Source organism: Prionailurus viverrinus, chromosome B1 (assembly GCF_022837055.1).
Source record: "Prionailurus viverrinus isolate Anna chromosome B1, UM_Priviv_1.0, whole genome shotgun sequence".
Taxonomy (NCBI): Eukaryota; Metazoa; Chordata; class Mammalia; order Carnivora; family Felidae; genus Prionailurus; species Prionailurus viverrinus.
In genome coordinates this window covers 39,624,721-39,640,303 of record NC_062564.1, presented here as the reverse complement: position 1 = coordinate 39,640,303, position 15,583 = coordinate 39,624,721, and the positions used below count along the sequence as shown (strand labels likewise).

General features: G+C 44.0%; 1 protein-coding gene and 1 non-coding gene across 11 annotated transcripts in view; one reads left to right on the top strand and one right to left on the bottom strand.

The window, feature by feature from the left end:
- The window catches only part of CSGALNACT1 (chondroitin sulfate N-acetylgalactosaminyltransferase 1), a 342,341-nt gene that overhangs the window by 48,651 nt on the left and 278,107 nt on the right, over positions 1-15,583 (top strand). For 5 of the 10 annotated variants that reach the window (XM_047856666.1, XM_047856678.1, XM_047856677.1 and 2 more), the window contains exons 1-2: positions 4,497-4,574; positions 6,412-6,478. The exons of the other annotated variants lie outside the window; for them this stretch is intronic. The gene's annotated coding sequence lies outside the window, so the exon portion shown is untranslated. Of the gene's footprint in view, positions 1-4,496; positions 4,575-6,411; positions 6,479-15,583 lie in introns of those variants that run through there. 10 annotated transcript variants of the gene reach the window in all.
- TRNAE-CUC (transfer RNA glutamic acid (anticodon CUC)) lies at positions 7,421-7,493 on the bottom strand. The gene has a single exon. It is a non-coding gene; the product is annotated as a tRNA-Glu (tRNA).

Sequence of the window (15,583 nt, the reverse complement as noted above, 5' to 3'; positions counted from 1 at the left end):
CTTTAAAAGAGGAAGGCCTCAATCCCCAAGTGCCCCAGGACTCTTTACTGAGCCTCATCTGCCAGCTTATCCTGTGTGGGCCTCAACTTGGAATGTGCTTCAGAAACATCTGGGGAGCCTGGCAAACTCCCCATGCCCAGGCTGCACCAGGGCAATCCTATTCGAGTCTGGGAGCAGACTCCAACATCAGGGGCTCCTACGGCTCTCCTGGGGATTTCACTGCTTGCCAAGTTGAGAAGCACTTTGTTAAAGCATGCAGCCATCCTGGCCTTCTTCTAGGCCCTTGAACTTGCCAAGGGCTTCCTGGCCCCTGGAGAACTTGCTATTCCCTGTACTGGAACCACTTTATTCCCTTACATTAAATTATACTTCTTCAGGTGAGCCTTCCTTGACCAGCACATCCAAAATAGTTCCCCCATCCACCAGCAGCTAGACTGAAGCATTGTACCCTATTTTTTCCTTCTTAGCACCACATTGAAATTTTCTGTTAATTTGTTCACTTGCTTATTGTCTCCCCTTCCCCAACTAGAATATAACCCCCTTGAGGCCAGGACCTTGCTTTCTTGTTTATCACTGTATTCCTGATGCCCAGCTTGGTGCCTGGCATAATACATACGTATAAAATATTTGTTAAATGAGAATGAATTCTTTTTTTTTTAATATATGAAATTTATTGTCAAATTGGTTTCCATACAACACCCAGTGCTCATCCCAAAAGGTGCCCTCCTCAATACCCATCACCCACCCTCCCCTCCCTCCCACCCCCCATCAACCCTCAGTTTGTTCTCAGTTTTTAAGAGTCTCTTATGCTTTGGCTCTCTCCCACTCTAACCTCTTTTTTTTTTTTCCTTCCCCTCCCCCATGGGTTTCTGTTAAGTTTCTCAGGATCCCCATAAGAGTGAAAACATATGGTATCTGTCTTTCTCTGTATGGCTTATTTCACTTAGCATCACACTCTCCAGTTCCATCCACGTTGCTACAAAGGGCCATATTTCGTTCTTTCTCATTGCCATGTAGTACTCCATTGTGTATATAAACCACAATTTCTTTATCCATTCATCAGTTGATGGACATTTAGGCTCTTTCCATAATTTGGCTATTGTTGAGAGTGCTGCTATAAACATTGGGGTACAAGTGGCCCTATGCATCAGTACTCCTGTATCCCTTGGATAAATTCCTAGCAGTGCTATTGCTGGGTCATAGGGTAGGTCTATTTTTAATTTTCCGAGGAACCTCCACCTCCAGAGTGGCTGCACCAATTTGCATAAATGAGAATGAATTCTAATATCAATAGGCATCAATGGACTACTGGGCATAACTTTAAGTTCTCTTTCTAATATCTAAAGAAGGGTTAATTTCTTTTCTGAAAAGATGTTCCTGTCTTGTTATAAGCATTTAATCAGAATGTAGGGCAACGTATCCTTTAATCTAGCTTTTGCCCTGTTTTCTGATCTTGCCCTCAATATCTCCTAACAACAACAACACAGACACAAACATGTATACAATAATAATCAGCTTACGGGGACTTCACATACTTTATCTGATGTCATCCCTTTCTGTGGGATGGGCATGATTAAGCACAAATGATGGAACAGGCATAGAGCAGTAAAACACCATGTCTAAGTCCACACACGTATAAGAGACAGAACTGGGATATAAATATTGGGTGTCGTATATTGGGACACCATGAGAAGAATGTGTGGACATTAGACCTCTCCAGGGTTAGGGGGCACTTGCCACCCCTCCATGTAATGTTGATGGCTGTGCCCTCTCTCCCTGAACTTCTGTGCTTTTTTTGGTTTAAAAACTCATAGGGAATGAATAGGATAGTGAGTACAATTGGAGAAAGGATGGAGAGGTAAGGAGGAGGAAGTCTTTCTCACCTCTTGCCTTTCATATGGCACCCTCTTTTTGGGTGCAGGGCTGAGTCTTTGGCTCAAATGTAGTTGAGTACCTTTACTACAATGGGTTTGTGCACGCCTTGTGGATGTGACTTTCCTAACTTACCATGAACACTGGGTAGCATGTTTTGTAGGTGAAGAACTGGAGTGGCTTGGCTCTATTTCACTTGATTGGCTTGTAAAGGGAACCCGTCCTCCTCAGTGTATTCCTGGGAATGCCTTAATCATGGGAGACCACAAGTTTTAGGAAAAGATCCTAAAATCTGGAGTGGTCATTAATCAGTGGGTCAGATTCAAAGATGCTGACTAATAGCGATGAAAATATGTCCCCTTGCCAGGACTCCCTTGTGATAGATGCACTTGTACCCTCGTGATGATGGGTGCTGAATTTACCAGTATGCTTTACAACTTAGATGTATGCGCTACAGGTATTCCTTTGCAGGTAGGAATTATTGCATTATTCTGACATTAAAACGTAAAAAAAACAAGGTAATGTGATCAGCTACTTTGACCTCAGTACCAGACTGAAGGGCTTCCTTCACCCCAATGACTCTTTAAATAAAAACGGTCTCCATCTCTGATACTGTGTTACTTCTAGGCAGTGCTGGTAGAGGCATTATCATTCTTCCTGAGGCTGACCTATCCCACTCGAATGTCCTTATCTTAAATCGCACAGCTTTAAATGAAATAATTGGTAAACAGGTTGGCGACTGAGGTGTTATTGAGCCCCTCAGTTCCCAGGGCTATTAATGGGGAGTTAAATGTTGTAACTGGTTAATGCTTAATTGTACTGTGCCTTTGGACACAGAACTGCTTGATTTATTTGTCAACCAAGTGGGAATTTCCTGGGTTTTGTACCAGTATTTCCATCCACACTATTGGTGTGCTCAAATCCTATTTCACCTCATGCTGCTTTTTTTCTTGAGCTGCCTTCTGGATTTCTCTGACTTGGGTGACTTTGGTTGGTAGGTCAGAAAGGCCGTAGCCTCATGTTGGCTGGACCAGTCAGAGCTTCCCTTGGGCCCCCCTCCTGCCCCTTTCTATACAGCCTTATGGTTACAGTTTCCCCTTTGTGAAGTATTTTTAGCTTGAGGACGGTCTGTTGTGTTGATTTTGCTCTGATAAGGGAAGTGAGGGCCCACAGCACAAGGCCGGTGCTGGGAGTCACATCCTGGGGGGACCCTGACCTTCAGAGGCATCTGTGGCACAGGAGCGACAGACATTTATTACCATTATTTACTCTTTCCCCATCAAAATGATTCCTCTTCTTCCTTCGTGGTCAGAGACAAAAAAGAGATTCTTCTGGATGTTTTGTGGACTTCAGGCTGGGAAAAGGCACTCCTTTAAACCTGATTCAGTGTATTCCAGTGTCTGATTTTAGCACTGGCATTTTTCACATTCTTGATTGCCTGCACAACAGTGGCCTGACTGCTCCCGGAGGTGACCATCAGTCTCCACTGCGGTTTTCCTTTTAGGAAGTAATGTTTCCTTTGAGGATGTTGAGGAAATTCTGTTCCCCACAACATAGATATGGGTGGAGCCGGGCTTGGGTTCACACACCACAGGGACAATGACCCTCTGGTGTTTTGTGAAACCCTCTTTGAGCTGGAAATAGAATTTTCCTTAATTTAAATGAGTTAAATGTTAAATTGGGGAGGGTTGGTGGGTTCACTGACAAAGGAAAGGGTATGAACCACTCTCTTCCATGCTGTGGCTTCCTCTGTAAGGGCCGTGTGTGATTGCAGGGTGGGGAGACTTTAGAAATCTATTTTTAAATAGATTTTTAAAGAGGGTATTAGTGGTGCTTTGGAAAAGCTCATCTAACCCCCTATGTAACAGGGGTCCAAGAGTGACTCAGATGCCCTGTTACTCTTCTTGTCTCCTCTTTGGCAGCACTTTCATTGATTGCCTTGTTTTTCCAGGCAGGGGTGGGGGAGGCAGTGGCAGAGGAAGGGAGCCGGAGAAGAGTGTGGGGATGGCCAAGTGATTTGCCTAATTAACCAGTAAGTGTGGCTGATTTGGGGGCTCTTATTCTTTCATTCCTTCAAACCTTTTAGAACATCTGGCATGTGCAGGGTAGAGTGTTAGTCTTCCTGGAGGCTGGAAGAGCGGATGGCTGCTTGTTGGGAGGATGGAGCAGCCAGATCACCACACGCTGCACGCGAGGCCTCTGAGAGCTAGGTGTCAGGTGAGCGAAGAAGAGCCAGTGTCTCCCCGGGAATGGGCAGTTGCTCAGAGAACACTGATAGGTGTAGCTTACCTGGAGGAAAACTAAAATTAGCCATAATGCGTAGCTCAAGGTTTGGATATTGTGCAGGACTTTGTTTAGAATATGTTTTTAAGTGAATGAATCTGGTGACTTTGTATCAACCAGTGAGACTTGCAAGCCAGAAGACGATTCCTTGTATTTGACTAAACTTTGTTTTCCCATGTGAGATACTACGTGGCCTGGCCGATAGTAATCAGTCCTCCAGTTACTTGAGTCTCTTAGGAGAAGTAAGCCCCTTCTTGTGATGTAACAACCTTGAGCAAGTTCCCTTCTGAGTTTCCCTGACTAGGATGATTTTGGTCAGTGGATTAGAAGGGCAGCAGCCTCGTGTTGGCTGGACCCCTCAAGCTGGTCAGAGCGGTTCTGCAGCCTTCTCCTACCCCTTTCTACGTATCCTTAGGGGTGTAAGTATCCCTTTGGGAACTATTCTTAGCCTGAAGACTGTTCATGGTGTTGATTTTGATCAGATAAGATAAGGAGGGACGTTAGAGCACACCAGGAAGGGGGCTGAGGAGGGTGTGTGCTGGAGGGGAGGGATCCCAGTCCTTGGCTCTGGTCTAAGAGTGGGGCTGTTGCAGGGCTGGGCTATATTTACTCTCTTTAGTGGAGACCTATGAAAAACCTAGAGAAAACCCAGTGCTTTTCCTCCTAGACCAGACCCGTGACAGCTTGGTGCTTGTCAGGTAGGAGCCATTAATATGGCACGTGAGGCTTTGATTTGGGGCTTGAGGATTTGGTATGATGGGGACACATGGGGCTTGGGGAGGAGTGAGAGAGGACGTGCATCCAGGAAGGCTAGACAGTATATAACAAGGTTCAGGATGGGAAAACCTAGGTGAATACAGGGCACAACCAGTGGCTCAATTGGGAGGGTTTGGAGTGTGAAGGGGAGAGGTGGGAAGGTGGGAAAGTTGCCAAGAGCACATACGGGCTAAGGCGTTTGGACTTTATTCAGGTAACAGAGGTCACTGAAGACTTCGGTGAAGGGTGTGATGTGATCAAATCTCCATTTTTGGGAGATTCATCTTGTAATGGTGGATGGTGGACAGGAAGGCTTTCTATCAGAGACTATGGTAATGGTCTAAACAGTATTTATGGTAACATGTAAAACAGCTGTGAAGCCAGTCAGATGTTTTGCCAGAGCTATAAGAATCTCAGGTCCTACAGAAAATAATTTCTCAAATAGAAGAGCGATTTAGGGATGACATATCATAAGAATTTTCATTAATGAATTGACAAAGCTTTAAGATTAGTGTGTCTGTGGAGATTGGTTTGTGTGTGTATATTAGTTTGTTATGTTTGATATTGTCTTGAAGTTAAACACATGTACTCTGGAACCAGACTGCCTGGATTTAACAATGATTTTTTTTTAATGTTCTTTTTTAAATTTATTTTTTAGAGACAAAGAGAGACAGGGTGTGAGTGGGGCAGGGGCCGAGAGAGGGAGACACAGAATCCGAAGCAGGCTCCAGGCTCTAGGCTCTGAGCTGTCAGCATAGAACCAGATGTGGGGCTCAAACTCACGAACCATGAGATCATGACTTGAGCTGAAGTCAGATGCTTAACTGACTGAGCCACCCAGGTGCCTCCAGACTGCCTGGATTTAAAGCCCAGCCTCAGCATTTATAGCCGTGAGACCTTAGGTAAATTACCTAACCTTTCTGTGCCTCAGTGCTTGCCACCTAGGATGCGCTTCATAAGGGTTAATGTCATTGTCATCATCATCATCATCATCCTTATCATTAGAATCATTCATTTTTGAGAGAGCAAGAGCACATGTGCACTGGGGAGGGGCAGAGAGAGAGGGAGACAGAGGAACTGAAGCCCGCTCAGCGGTGTTGACAGCAGACAGCCCAATAGCACCATTCATTTCTAACACAGAGATTCATTTCTAACATCATTCATTACTTCAGAGATAGGATCTTTTCAGTGTCCTAAGTTTACCTGTTTAAGAATAGCATTTGGCTGAGAGTACAGACCCCTCTGCCACCACTGCATGATTTTAAACTCTAAAGGGCTTATTTTCTTAATAAGAAGACTGGAGGTAGAGTTGCTCTCACTGCCTTGGTGACTTAAGGATGTCAGGGTAACTGAGATTCTTTTGGTCTCATTTCTTCATTGGCTCAAGAAGGCTGCTGCAGCTCCAGCCATGAAGTCTGTCAGACTGAAAAAAGAATGAAGGGTAGAAGACCAAAAGGGTAACTGCCAGTTGAATAAGCTCTCTTTACAATTCTTTTCTAGAAACCCAGCCTAAGGACTTCCATTGATACCTTACTGGCCATCTCTGTCTTCCAGAGATGTGGAAAAGGTAATTTTCTCTGGGCATTTTGCCCCCCTCAAGAATACAGGTGTTCTGTTTCAAAGGAAAAAAAGAGAAGGTTGGGTACTGTATGGGCACTAGCAGTCTTTGCCACAGTGGGAGCCACTGCAGGAAAGCTACCTCAAGGCCTTCAATGAATTTTGCCTATTTCTAAATTACTAATTGGATTGCCTTCTCCCAGATTGACAGCTCCTGGTAGTATAATCATTGACATTTTTAGCGTGTATTCAGCTTTTGCCATTAGCAAATTTGTTCAAGAAAGAAAAGACGATTACAGAAAGATATGGGAACATAAAATGTTTTAAACTCAATTGTCTGTATAGGTGTCGGGGTTGGGGGGGGGTGTCTTAGTTTATACCTAAAGATACATTCTGTGTATCACATAATAGATACTCCCTGAGGTGAGGTGGTGAGGTGCCCAAGAAGTTCCTTTTTTTTAAAGATTAATACTTCATTCCAATGTATATACCACGTTTTGTTTATCTACTCATTGTTGATAGACAGTTGGGTTGCTTCCAACTTTTGGCTATTACAAATAATGCTACTATGGGGTGGCTGGGTGGCTCAGTCGGTTAAGCGTCTGACTCTTGACTTGGGCTCAGGTCATGATCTCACGGTTCCCATGTGGGTTCGAGCCCTGCATTGGGCTCTGCACTGACAGTGCCGAGCCTGCTTGGGATTCTGTCTCCCTCTCTCTCTGCCCCTCCCCCGCTTGCTCTCTCTATCTCTCTCTCAAAATAAATAAAAGTAAACTTAAAAAAACCCCAACTAATGCTACTGTGAATGTGAGCATACAAATATTTCTTTGAGACTGTGCTTTCAATTCTTTTGGGTATATATCTAAAAGTGGAATTACTGGATCATTTAAAAACTATTATTATTATTATTATTATTATTATTATTATTATTATTATTTTTAAATAGACTCCACACCCAACGTGGGGCTTGAACCCACAACCCCGAGATTGAGAGTCACATGCTCTACTGACTGAGCCAGCCAGGCACTCTGCGTATGATAATTTTTAAACAGTTTTTTGAGGAACAGCCATGCCATTTTCCACAGCAGCTGCATCATTTTACATTCCCAGAAGCAATGCACAAAAATTCCAGTTTCTCCATATCCTCGCCAACATGTATTGTTTCCTGGTTTTTGTTTGTTTGTTTTTGTTTGTTTTCTGTTTTTTTTGGATAGTAGCCATCCTAATAGGTGTGAGGTACTTAAGTTTTAAATCAGTACCAAGAGTGCCTCCAGACTGACCTCTTCCGGAATCACTGCTCCTTTGCCCATCCTTGTTCCTCTTTGGGCAAGTTACTTAGCCTGTGAGCCTGTTTCATTTTCTGTACAATGTAAATGTCTCTATGGAAGGGTTGTATGGATGTTGTTGAGATTATGCCCTATGCTGTGTGCCCATTCCAGTATTTTTATTGCCCTGGAAAAGCTAAAAGCATTACCAAAGGTACATGTTTATTAATATTCCCATTGTACCTAGCTGTAGTTTTTTTCCCTACATCCTAACCAAAAACGCAATGTTTCCAAAATAGAGAGAGTATTGGTCTTCGAACCAGGAGGCGTGGAATTGAATTCCAGCTTTCCCACTTTTTAGTTGAGGGAACTAGGACAAATATCTGGGTCTTATTTTCTTTATCTGTGAGAAATGGCACGACAGTGGGCACCTCATGGGACTGTTCTTTTACAACTACCTCTTCCTGCCTCCCCTCAACAGCTTACAGGTTTTTCCCCCCAACTTTATTGAAATTGTATCGACATGTAACACATGTGAGTTTAAGGCGTACAATGTGGTAATTTGACACACATATCTACTGCAAAATGATTACCACGATAAGGTTGGCTAACACCTCCCTCCATCCCCTGAGATACTTTTTACATGTGTGGTCATAACATTTAAGATCTACTTTCATAACAACTTTCAAGTATATAATACAGCATTGTTTTTAATGTTTATTTAGTTTTGAGAGAGGGAGAGAGAGAGAGAGAGAGAGGGAGAGAGAGAATGTGCATGGTAGGGGGGCTGAGAGTGAGGGAGACAGAGGATCTGAGGCGGGTGCTGCGCTGACAACAGAGAGCCCAATGGGGCTTGAACTCACGAACTGTGAGATCATGACCTGAGCCAAAGGTGGATGCTTAACCAACTGAGCCACCCAGGTGCCCCCATAATACAGTATGCTGCACATTAGATCCCCGGAATTTATTCACTGTGTGGCTGGGAATTTGTCCTCTTTGAGCAATGTCTCCCTGTTGCACGTACCCTCTAGCCTAGGAAACACCATTCTACTCTCTGTCCCTGTGAGTTCACCTCTTTTAGATTCCACATGTGAGAATGTAAGGTATTTGTCTTTCTCTGTCTGGCTTATCTCATTTTAGCAGAGGGCCCTCAAGGTCCATCCGTGTTGTCACAAATGGCAGGATTTCCTTCTTTTTTAATGGCTGAATGATATATTCCATTGTATTTATGTACCATGCCTTCTTTATCGTTCATCTGTCCATGGTCACTTTCTGTGCCTTGGCTACTGTAAGTAATGCTTCAGTGAACCCGGAGGGGCAGGTATCTCTTTGAGATAGTGTTCCCATTTCCTTGGGATGTAGTCAGTCACAAGTAGGATTCTAAGAGCCTAAATTTTGCTACCACCTTATAACTTCCCAGTCACTATTCACCTGTTGAAGTTCAAGCTTTCCTGCAAGCTGCTCTGACCCTTCTCACTGTGAATCTGATTGTCATGTCAGAGATGTGCTGGCCTCCATCTTCCTCGAAATTTTTTTTTTTTTTTTTTGCCAGATCTGACATCCATACTTGACTACTTTATTCTTGACCTTCCTTTTTGGTTCCTGGGACACCACTTCCCTTTGATTTTCCTTTCCCTTTAGATAGTTCTTTCTCAGGGCACCTGGGTGGCTCAGTCTGTTATGCGTCTGACTCTTGGTCTCGGTTCAGGTCATGATCTTGTGAGATCTTGTGAGTCTGAGCCCTGCATCGGGCTCTGTGCTGTCAGTGCAGAGACTGCTTGGGATTCTCTCTCTCTACTCTCTCTCCCTGCCTCTCCCCTGCTTATACCTTCTTTCTGTCAAAATATATGAATAAACTTAAAAAAATTTAGATAGTTCTCTCTCAATATCCTATTTCTCTCTTTTGAGTTCTCTTTAGTCTCTCCAGGTGGGGTGTCACCCTTCACATATATTCTGATGACCCTTGAATCTGTATTTCCAGACCTACTTTTCTGAACTCCAGACTCCAGGTTACAGCTCCCTCCTGAGCTCCTTAAAGTCAGCACATCCCAAAGTGAGCTCATTCCCCATTGCTCTACTCAGCCCCAGCAAGGTCCCCCAAACAGCTGGGCCCACCCTGTGGTGCTGGCTAGTGCTGGGTTCCCAGGAGCTCCGGTGCCCCTCCCTCTCTGATGCCACACCCCTCACCCCCTGCTGCCCTTGGCCCAGTCTCCACATTTTCCTGACCTTCACTCTTGCTCTTCCTTCCGTTCCACTTCTGCCCTTCCCTGGTACTTGATGCCTAGCTGTCTTGCAGGGAGATGGCCCGACCTCCCCCAGGGCTGATCTGGTTCACCATTCTGTCTGGACACCCTCCCTGCCATTACTATTCCTCTGCCTGAACTCCCACCCGTTCACCTTATACCAAGACCAGAGATCTGGGTGTCATTCTGGACTCCTCCTCATTCCTCTCCCTTGGGACCCACAGCTGAGTGTCACTAAGACTGAAAGTACTGCTTGGCTCCCAAGTGTTCCCTCCATGACTTCACCACCAGTTTTCTTTTTGGGGCCATGATCATCTCTCCTTGTTGCTGTTGCTTCAGCCTCATGTTTACTTGCTTTGTCCCATTCTGCCCCCCCCTTTTTTTTAAATTAAAAAAATTTTTAAAATGTTCATTTATTTTTGAGAGAGAGAGAGAGCGAGAGCGTGCAAGTTGGGGGGAGGAGTGCAGAGAGAGAGGGAGACACAGAATCTCAAGCAGGGCCAGGCTTGGAGCTGTCAGCACAGAGCTCGAAGTGGGGCTTGAACCCACGGACCTTGAGATCATGACCTGAGCCGAAGTCAGTTGCTCAACCGACTGAGCCACCCAGGCGCCCCTCTCTGTCCCCATCCTTGCCTCTTCCTTGCCATCCTCCACCCTGCTGTTAGATCCTATAATGCTGATGCTCTGAGCTGCTTAAAACTTGCACATCCCCTTGGTGTGGGATCAAGGACCAATTCCTATGAATGGCACACATGAGCCCTCTGTGATCTGTTCTCACCATATTCATCTCCTGCCTCAACCCCCTGCACTTCTGAGCTACAGCAAACCACTCGGGATTGCTTCTCATATTTGTATTCATTTGCACACACTGCCTTCTGCTTGGAAGGCTCTCTCTACCTTGTCTTCCTGGGAAATTCCTACTCATCATTTAAGATTCAGCTCCATTATAGTCCTCTCTGTCATAATGAGAGCAGCTAACATTTGCATGTGCTTCCTGTGTGCCAGTCACTGCTCTAAATGGTCTACATGCACTCGTGGGGTCCTCACAACAACCCTCTTGTGGTACCTGTAGGGTACCATTATGATCATCTTCATTTTACAGTTGGGAAACAGAGGCAGAGTGAGGTTAAATGTCCTGTGGAGGTCACATAGCTAGCAAATGGGAGGCTGGGACCTGAAGGCAGGCAGTCTCATTTTAGACTTTGGGCTCTTAACCCCTGGAGCAGCCCTGGCTATGTTAGGCAGAGGCGGCCACTCCCTCCTTGTGCTAGCTGGCCCTCGCCTGACCCAAATACATCCCTGTTGTGGCATTTAGTATACTCTCTTCCAGTACACAGTGAGCCCCTTGGGGGTAGCATGCTTAGATCCTGGTGTGGGGACCCTGACTTGCCCATTTAGATACCCTCATTGCCTAGTGGTACATACTCATCAGAATTCTTTTGAAGAATAACTGAGGGAATATACTGAATATTAGTTGAATGCATGATCAGTGAAAACCTTTGTAAGGTGGAAAACAAGGATTGGCCAGTTTGGGGCAAATCTGGCTTCCTGCCTGATTTTGCACTGCCCACAAGCTAAGAGTGGTTTTAATAGATACATATTTGTGATCGATCTGATGAGAGGGAACACTAATTCTAAACCTCAATTAAGTGAAATGTTATCCTTCTCAAAAGAATCCTGTTTTTCTTCGTTTGATCTATGTTATTTTCAATTGCTGTTACTATCTTTTGAATTTTGTCAATAACAAATTTGAGGAAATGTGTGTGTTCTCTTATTATGTAAGTAAGTACCTGCAGAGTATCCTCAGTTGTGCCCCTCAGTTCACAAACCCTAAAATATTTACTCTTCGGCTTTTTCTAGAAGAGTGTGACCCCTGCTCAAAGTGCTATTTAAATAACAGTAACACTGTTATCGTTATATTATGACAGGGGGATTAAAAAATGTAAAATGTTTGGGGCACCTGGGTGGCTTAGTGGGTTAAGCGTCTGACTTCAGTTCAGACCATGATCTCATGGTTAGTGGGTTTGAGCTCTGCATCTGACTCACTGCTGTCAGAGCAGAGTCTGCTTTGGATCCTCTGTCCCCTCCCCACCCCCCCACCCTTCCCCTGCTCATGCTGTCTCTCAAAATTAAATAAATAAACTTTAAAAAAATTTTGAAGAAAAAAGTAAAATGTTCTGGGTGAACTTGTCTGATTACGTGGGATAAAGCTTGTGAAGCCTTGGGCAGTAAGGGCTAAACAAATGTTATTTTTCTCTTTTCCATTCCTAGACCTAATTTAGGGTAATATGTAGTTAGTTGGTATGAGGGGAGGTGACTTAAAAAATATGATGCACAGTATCTTGCTTCACTGGGTTATCCTACTCAGTGGTGTCTAGGGCAGAATGTGTAAAATTTAAGTTGGAGACAGAATCTTTTTGACACAGTTAGGGCCCCAAATTCCTGATGACAGTGACCTGGACTGTAGGACATCTAATTATTTATGATGCCTTGGAGAAAGGCAAAACTCAGCAGGAGCCATAAACAATCTTTCTACACATTTTTTTTTTTAAAGACTACTTATAGGCTTATGTCTACATATATATTTTTTGCTACTGGTCTTAGATCTTTAAAGTCTTTAAAAATTTATATTCAGAGTGTTTCTCTGTTCATTTTTCATTTTATTAAGAAGAAACTATAAATAAAACTTAACAATGCCATCGTTTTTCATTAGTCCTAATGGCTTTGTGACAGGATGAAAGCTGACGTACAGTAATGTTTGATTTTTTTCTTCCTCAAATGCTGTCGGGCTAGATCATTTAGAAATATTGCAAAATATTCGGTATTGAAGGAGAAAGCTTTTGACTAGAAATTAAAACAACAACAACAACAAAACAAGACATATGCATTACATCATAGGAAACCTTCCTAACTTTTGGAAGCTCTTCTAAATCACACGTATTCCTTTGTCTTCACATTGTTGTTTCCTTTATTTTCACAATCTCTGCCCCAACCTGCAATGCCAGTGTTTTTATTTCATCATGCTTCAAATTTACCTTGAATTAAAATCTGATTTCTTAGGTTCTTATTCTGGAGCCAATTGTACAGTTATTTTAACAGGAGGATTTTAGGCCTGTATGGATCCAACCACATTGTTTACAAGGAAGAGAGTGAGGAGAGAGATTATGACAGACATTCATGGTCATATGACTAGGTAGTGGCAGAGCAAAGACAGCCCAGATGAGACCCATGTGCTACAATTTTCTAGCTGAATTTTTTTCCCCTTTTGTAAGTTTTCAGGGATGAAATCATCCAGAAACTTGAGTGGGAAGAAATAACCAAAGTCCAAGTTCTTATTTTTAAAATTAAGTTATGATGATTTAAATTATTTCCAATTCTGTAGACATTTAAAATTGAGTCAGTGGTTTTAGAAAAATAATAACAATGTAATGGATTTCACGTCAATGTAGCTATAGATAGATTTTCTCGGGACTTGACATCATTGTTCATAGTGTTAAGTGTGCTGAAGTACTAAGCCCTTGGCATCTAAATTCAAAGCAAGATGAGAGATGTGTGTGAGCTGGTGGGGTCTCAGCCTTGGTCTCCCAGACTCACCAGGTGGGAGGCGCTGGGGCTGTTTTGCAGACGTGGCTCTTCTGTGTGTCATCTTTGCTGCACAGACTCTTGGAGACCTTGTACATTTGTGCAGTGGCTCGTTTTAGAAAATAACCTGTAATTCTGTGCCTGTGTCTTCTGTTTTATTAATGGTTTTTTTTTCCTTCAGACAGCTGCCTGCATTGGCCTAAGGGCCAAGTGGGAAGAGCTGAGTAACTGTAGAAGGGCTCAGAAGCACACATAGTCATCACTTCAAGTGTTTCCCTTAACATTTAAGGAAACCCATGCTCTTTCCCTTTCCAGAAGGTCTCATGGACACTAACTGAATATTCTCAAAGGCTGGAGTGCAGTATGCAACACGTATACGTACGTGCCTGTCCGCCTGAGAAAGCTGTCATGTTCACCAGTCCTGGCTGCAGTCCCAGGTCAACGCCACTGTGCTCTTCATTGTGTGCAGTGGTCTCTGTTTTGTTTTTTTAACTTTTTATCTTTCTGAAAAATTAATTATGAGAGTTGTGCTTTCTAAGGTTTGCCATTAAGGATAATTCAGTGATTCCATTTGGAGCACAAGACCCGAAATGGGGGCAGATCTCTACAAAACGAGAAGCGTCAAGATAGGTGTTAATACTGTACTTACTGCGTGTTTATGGGTAGTTGCCAAAAGCATACTCATTTTCTGGAACACTGTGTTCTGACTCTAGTTTGTACATCTGTTGTATCTTTCCAGCCAAAAGGAAGTGGAAAGTTGTGAAAATATCAGGCGAGTTTGGGGCCACTTAGTTAGTTATTTCAAGTCACAAGTTTCCTTTCACCTGATTAACCTACTCCCTTAATGGTATACAATTGCTCCTGGAAAAAAATTAAAATGTGTATTTATTGAGAACCTCAGTGTGTGTGTTAACTTTGTTACTAAGTGTAAGGAAGAACAGGTGGCAAATGTCAGTACAGACTGGTTGCCCCTGCGAGAGCTGGGGTTAGATGGGTGTGAAGTCTGGGTGATTGGGACTGGGGCTAGTGCCCAGGCAGTTGGGTGGACTGGTATCAAAACTGGTTGATTACACACAGGTAAGAACTAAAGACCTATATGCGAATGAATGGGGACTTCCCATGGAAAAAGGTGGTCCCAAAGAAAGTCTTGGGTAGGGAGTGGAGTCAGTTGGGCAGAAATCAGGTAAGGTGTGATCAAGCCTGAAGCTGTGACAGGAGGCTGCATTAGTCATGACCCACTCAGTCAAACAGAAGCCTTTTAATGCCACGACTTAGTTATAAAAGTCTTTGGAAGACCGGAAAGCCAAGTAGGGGATGATGAGGTCACACAGAGATTAGCAGTAGCAGGAAATCACTACCACCCCTGAGGCTGGTAGAACAAAGAGAGGGGAGTTATTGTTATCAGAGGCCAAGAGCCAAATCTATATGGAGACTCCCAGAAGCAGCGACCAAAGAGGGAAGGCCTGTCTGGTGGGAGCTAGAACCATGGAGAAGACAAAGCTGCTGCTGGAGATACCATCCAGAGCAGAGAGAGGAAAGGGAAGAAGCACTCTGGCTTCTTCCTCTCTCCCATCCTCCAGTCTTCTCTGGAGCCAGTCGGCAAGTGAACATGGAAAAGATAGTTTGCAGGGGAAGAGCAGGGAGTGGATCAAATTACAAATAGACAAATGACCTCGTGTGGATGAGAGCCTAGGGCAGCGTTGGAGGGAGAGTCACTATTGGCAAGTTTCGAGCTGACAAGAGACCTGAAAGCTTCCATTGGAGCAGCAGAACAAGCCTTCCACAAAGAGTCAGAGAGCCCAGTGTGTCAGACCCATCTGATCTTCCCAGGCTTGTGCCTGAGAGTCTTGTGTGAGGCAACTGTGTGTCTGTCCTTTCTGGCCCAATGCAAGCTCAGCCAGATTTGGGAGAGGTGGGGCTTTTTCAGGAAGCAGGCTTTCTCTTTGTTGGATTCCTAAGGCCACGTGGGGGCTCAGCAGCTGGCCTTTGACCAGGGATCCCTAAAACCTATCTTTTTTAAGTGGC